The 6,000-nt window shown below is 44.6% G+C and overlaps 1 protein-coding gene across 5 annotated transcripts in view; it reads right to left on the reverse strand.

Moving 5' to 3' along the window:
- Positions 1 to 5,710, reverse strand: part of FAM110B (family with sequence similarity 110 member B) — a 140,104-nt gene extending 134,394 nt beyond the window's left edge. For 4 of the 5 annotated variants that reach the window (XM_019718187.2, XM_074318655.1, XM_019718186.2 and 1 more), the window contains exon 1: positions 5,350 to 5,710. The gene's annotated coding sequence lies outside the window, so the exon portion shown is untranslated. Of the gene's footprint in view, positions 1 to 2,631; positions 2,713 to 5,349 lie in introns of all 5 variants that reach the window. The other variant, XM_074318651.1, reaches the window with a different exon arrangement.
- Between the last annotated feature and the right edge of the window lie 290 nt (positions 5,711 to 6,000).

The following is a 6,000-nucleotide window of genomic DNA, read 5'->3' on the forward strand; positions in this document are numbered from 1 at the left end:
TAAAATAAACAGAAATTCTCCCCATGGTCTACAAGGCCCTGCTGACTTGGTTCCTCTGCTGCTATTTCCTGCTCCTTACAAAGGCAGGTTCCAACGGCCTCAGGGCCTTTGCACGAGCTATTTTCTTTGCCAGAGAGCTTCCAGAGGTTGCCTCTTTTTTTCACTTAAGCCTCAGCTTAAACATTCTCCCTAAGGCCCTCCCAAACTACCCAGCCCAGCTAAGAATGCCACCCTCATTCTTGACTGAACTTATTGTTTTAACTTAGCTTTTCATTTATTTATTTTATTATCTTTTTCTCCCCTACTTTACACTATGACGCCTCAAAGAGGCAAGGGCTTTGTCTTTCCTGGCCACTATTCCAGTACCTGACACATAATGAATCCTCTATAAACATCTGTTTAACATAATAATAATAGAAGAAATTACTATATTCTTTCACATAATTTCTTGGTTTTTTTCCCCATTAAGTTCCAATCAAAATGACAGAAAGTTGCTGGCAACAATGATCATTTTGAAGTCTATCTGCTGCGATTCCTCCAAAAAAAGACAAAAAAATAAAGTAAACTTCTAATGGGACTATGAGGAAAAAATACTTTGCATTACAACATACTACTCAACAATTTCCCATATGCTTCTGAACTGTATTTTTAAAAGCTTTATCTGGAACTGGAAAATTTCAAAACTCACTGATCTCAGTCTGACATACAAAACACACCACAGAATTCTTACAATTCTTCTAGAAACTTGTCTGCCAAATGACATATTGCTTCCTTTTGCTTAAGATTCACTTTTGAACTTCTCTCTAAAGTGTTTACAATTTTAAAATCCCAGCTTCAGCACCAGCTCCACTTTAAAGTGGTTCAATCACCTACATCTTCACTATTTTCATCACCAAACATACCAAAAAAAGTAACTTGCTTCATCTACTCAAGTTTCCTAAAAACAAAACAAAACAAAACAACAAGTCTCACGTTTTTGAATACTGGTTCTTATGTGATTCTTCTATGAGCCTCAAAACTGTAAAATGTTACAAATATAATAATCACATGCAGCCCCTTCTTACAAGGAAGAGAGGAAACCTAAGGTGTCAAAACAGGAGTATGCATGCTTTAATTTTATTAATTTTGTACCACAAAATATCATCCAGAAACAAACCCAGGTTTAAAAACAGGATGAAAATATATTCCGCAACAGTGATGAAGCCTTACTTACTGATATCTTAATTATCTTTGTTAATTGTTTGGATGATGATATCCAGGAACAATGAAAAACTAAATTTCTTACTTCTACTCTCCAAAGTCTTCCATACAAATCATCCTATAACTTCTCCTTTCAAAGTTCACAATCAATGCTACATTCAGCTTCTTTGATAAATATTTTGGGCATAATTTGTGTTCTCTTCTGAACAATTTTGGGCATAATTTGTGTTCTCTTCTGAACAATTCTCAAATATTACTTTTTTATATGTCTATAATGCTTTCAATACAAAAAAAAATCACCATTTAGAAAAACAAATTAGGCTCTGGCTAAAGTGTAAAATTAAAAAAAAAATACAAAAAACAATGAATGCATAGAATGGGGATTGGAGCCAACATTTCATTAATCATCATAATCCCATCTGATGTATTTAAGTGATCAAAATGAATAAATCTGCTTTAAGCCTAGGGAAAGAAAGTCATGGGGGGGAGAGGAGTTAGGACTTTGACCACATCACCTGAGCAACAAGGCCCAAACCAGACCCAACATTACATCATTATCTAAGCCATTTGCACTGGCCTTTCCATAGTTTAAAGAAGGTAAAACCTGCCATCCTTCTCCTCAGCCATCCAAAAGTCAATAATCTTTAACAAGGTACTGTGAAATCTTAGGCAGTTTCCTCTGAAAATTAAAAACACCTTTATTTCTCCTGTTTTGGACTCTTTAATGACCAAATGCTACCGTGTTTCCCCCAAAATAAGACCTAACCGGAAAATAAGGCCTAGCATGATTTTTCAGGATGACATCCCCAGAACATAAGCCCTAACGCATCTTTTGGAGCAAACTTTAATATAAGACTCAGTCTTATTTTCGGGGAAACACGGTACCCAGGAAACTCAAAGCATGTCATTGAGTTATGAAGAAGAGCTTTGTTGGTATCCAACCCCAAAAGAATGTGTAGGTTATTCCACATAGCACGGTGGAAAAATCCACGGACTCCAGGAACACATACACCTGGGCTAAAATTGCAGCTTTGCCACTAATTAGCTACCCATACATGATTCAGCCAAGTCACTTCACCTCACTTGCAAAAAGGAGGTATCAGCAACCGCCCTGTGATGGAGATGTAAAGTGTCAATTACCTAGGCCTGGGCCAGTCCCAGAGCTGTCCCAGAGAACTCTGATTACAATTCAGAAAACCCGTGTTCTGAGTGGACTTACTCCCTTTCTACCCTCAGTGCTATACTAAATAGAATGAATATACTCTTCTTGGATGAGTCAAGGCTTTGCAGAGCTTCAGAGTCTTCATCCCAATATCAATTCTCATTGCATTATACTGTGAGCCAGAAAAATGGTAAGAATTAGGACAAATGAGAATTCACCCTAAAAAGTTATTTTCTTAAATAAAGTCATGATGCAAGTAGGTTTCTTACCATTTGTTTCTCTCTCTCTTAGAAGTACTGACAAAAAGTCCAGGATAGTTGGGGATCCTCTACTTTCCCACTCTTGCTCTACTGTGGGAAAATAAGAATAATGGTACAGTTGGCCAAATAATACCTTTACAAGCAATGTTTGTCCTAATACCTGGAATACTATGGTTTTCAGAGAGAAAAATCTGGCCAAGTAATAGTCTTAGAAGTTGAAATACAAAGGACAAACTTTTTAAAAACATTTATTCCTAAAAAGATTGTTAGACGCTGTCTGTAGGGTGAAAGTGTATTTTGGGGAGAAGGCAAAGGATTGGGATTGCTAAATGCATCCCTCCGATTCTTCGCGAGCAAACGTGCCTCCTCCAGCTGCATTATCCACAGCGCCACCTACTGCCACCCTGTGCACACAGCAGCTTTGTTTCTGCAGAGCCCAAGAGGCACCGCCATGCCTTTGCTTAGCTAACCAAACTGTTTAGGAATAAAAAATGTGTCACTTCAAAGTTAAAAGGAGGATTTTAAAAACCTCAAAATGAATGTAACCCCCTAAAAATCTTTTAAAATAGCTAGGTAGCAAACAGAATCCTTTGGTTACTGACGCATGGCAAGTAAGTCATTTTACTTTTCCTTATCTTCGCTAGCTAGGCTATAAATCCTGCTCTAAAGATGTTAAAGCAGGAATAAGAATTACATGCTTTGGTTGATGTATATGAAGTACATATATTTATTTTTTATTACCTCTTAACATAGTGGGAGTTATCCAACTGCTATTCCAACAGGGTTCTTTCACCTAGGAATTGGATGTATTACTCTACATCTAAAGAACAAGGGGGTTCAGGAATGGGGTTCAGAGCCCAAGTTTCCCCTAAGATCAAGGCTTCTCCTTAGACAATTAGGCCCTTAAGGATAATTAGGTTTTCTGATTTTGCAATGTATCTGGACAAGACTGGGTCCAGGGCTGTATTCTGGCCCTTAACACATCTGCCACCTAAGATCTACTAAATCAGTTCTTACCATGCATAAGAATACACAGAACAGCTTGTCAGTCATAAGCAAAACAACAATCTAACCTCAGTTCTGATCTAAAATTAAACCATGGGCTTAAAATAGACCATGAGTGAAAAGATCTGGGATTTCAAAACAAAATCAACATTTTCCAAACAGGAAAAGAACACACAAAAAACATGGGTTGATAAAAATTTTTAAAATAAAAATAAAACTAGCTTACACTCACCTAGCACTGTGTTGTGGGCACTGCTCTAAGCCCTTTACAGATTATCAGGTTGACACAGCATCACCACTCCCCTGTTCCATTAGTGACTTTACTGTCATATGATCTATAGTAACACCACAGGTTAAATACCATAGGGTAAATCAATGGGAAGTTACTTACCGACAAAGAATTCTGGTTTACCATTAACTAGTCCTTATGTTAAAACAACCATGCTTAGTAAATAGCTCATCTGAAGATCAGGGGTTATGATGTCACAACATAAGTACAAGTTAATACAGATATTTTCCATGGAATGACTCTTAAGTGTAAATTGGGGGTGGGGGGGATGCTAAATAAATATCTACAATGCCAACATGGGAAATAGAGAAAATGGAAGTCGTACGTTTATATTGCAAAAATTCTTAGTCTACTATCATATTCCCCTTCTCAAAAACAGACCAGTTTGTAGAGCTTACAATGGCCAGCCATGCAGTGTTGTCACAGATGTGTGCCAGATTTTGCACAAGACACGGCTGTGAGGAAAAACCCGGAGTTTGCCTTATCTTAGGCAGGGAAGAACGCCTGCTCCTTTTGGTGGCTCAGGACGTCTGAATGACAACTTGAAAGAGTTAAAAAGCCGAGCACCAGGTGCTTTCTTTCCACTTTCCAGACTAATTTAAGCATACAGCAAAGTTATCTCTGCTTCCCTCCGCACAAGCCCGCAGAAAGAACTGTCACTGCCATTCACACTGTGCAGCCCTGTTCTAACAACAATCTGAGGGCACTAGGCTGGGCAGGAGGCACCAGGGCTTCCCACAGCCTGTGCACGTTTTGCTGCCAAGTTACGAGCTCCGCTGGGTGATGGGGGCATGAACGAGCCAAGGATAATTTAATTCTATTTCAAATCTGTATGCTTTCAAAGAAAGTAGAGATGATTGAGATCATGGGGGAGAAAATGGGGGTAACCTAAAACAAACTTTCAGAGCCTCTGAATCTGCCTTACTGCAAGAACTCCCAGCCAGCGATTAGGAGATACTGATACGCCCAGAGTATTAAGCACCGGCGACGAGAGACCAAGCAAGGAGACGTGGCCGAGGGGAGTCCCCGTCCCTCGCCGACCCCACTCCTGCAGCAATCAGCGAGTGTTTTTGGAGCCCACCGCTCTCGTCCCCGAAACCCACCCCCGCTCCACAGCCCTGCCAGCTAGTCCTGGCCAGCTTGTTCCGGCCGGGTTCCCAGCGACCCTACCCAGCCTCCCCCCGCCCCAAACCCGGACACTCAGCCGAGCGCGCAGTGGGCGCAGGCAGGGCAGCGGCGCCGCACCTCCCCTCACGGCCCAGTAAGCCCGCCCGGGTCCGTCTGGGCCAGCGTGACCCCGGGGCCGGGTTGGACGGAGACCCAGGCCCGGCGGGTGGCTGGCTGCAGGGGTGGACTCGGCTCCTCTCCGGCAGCGCGCGGCTTAGGCATTGTCCGCAGTCGGGGCGCGTTCCGGCCCCCCAGCCCAGCCTTACCTCGGCCGCGCTCCCCGGACCGGGCGGAGCAGCCCGAGCCGGACGCCAGTCTCCTGGGGACGGCGGGGAGGGAGAGTCGGGGCCCGCGAGAGACGGGGTCCGGGCCGCCGGTGCCGCTGGGGGGCCGAGCGCGGGCCGCTGGGGACGCTGAGTCCTCGCTGCGGGCTCCTTGGGGCCACGGGCAGACAGCGGCGCGGTTAAGCCGAGCGGGCCCAGGACGCGCGGCCGTGGAGGGCCCCGGCTCGCCGCGGCCGCGATGGTTCGGTCTGCACCGAGTGGGAGGGCTCAGGCAGGCTTCGCCGAAGAGCGAGGGAGGGAACTTGGAGCGAGTTGCTGTGGCTCAGAGCGCGTGTCCCTGTGCAGTGTGCACGCCCCTGGAGCGCCCCACCCCGCCCCCACCGACCCCCTCCCGCGCCTCCACTTTGAGCCCTGCCCCCTCTCCCATCTCCATCCCCTCCCCTAACTCCCATCCCCCAATAGCTCCCCTCTACTTCCACCTCCAAGCCCCTCCCCCCACTCCCACCCCGCCCTACTTCCAAATCCCTCCAACACCCCCACCCGTTGGACCTCAACTGCCAGATCACACCAAGCAGCACTGAAACCTAAAACCTGGTTTGTGACTGTGATAACCCCCACCTGGTAGTGAACCCA

This window comes from Rhinolophus sinicus, linkage group LG14, assembly GCF_036562045.2.
Source record: "Rhinolophus sinicus isolate RSC01 linkage group LG14, ASM3656204v1, whole genome shotgun sequence".
NCBI classification, from domain to species: domain Eukaryota; kingdom Metazoa; phylum Chordata; class Mammalia; order Chiroptera; family Rhinolophidae; genus Rhinolophus; species Rhinolophus sinicus.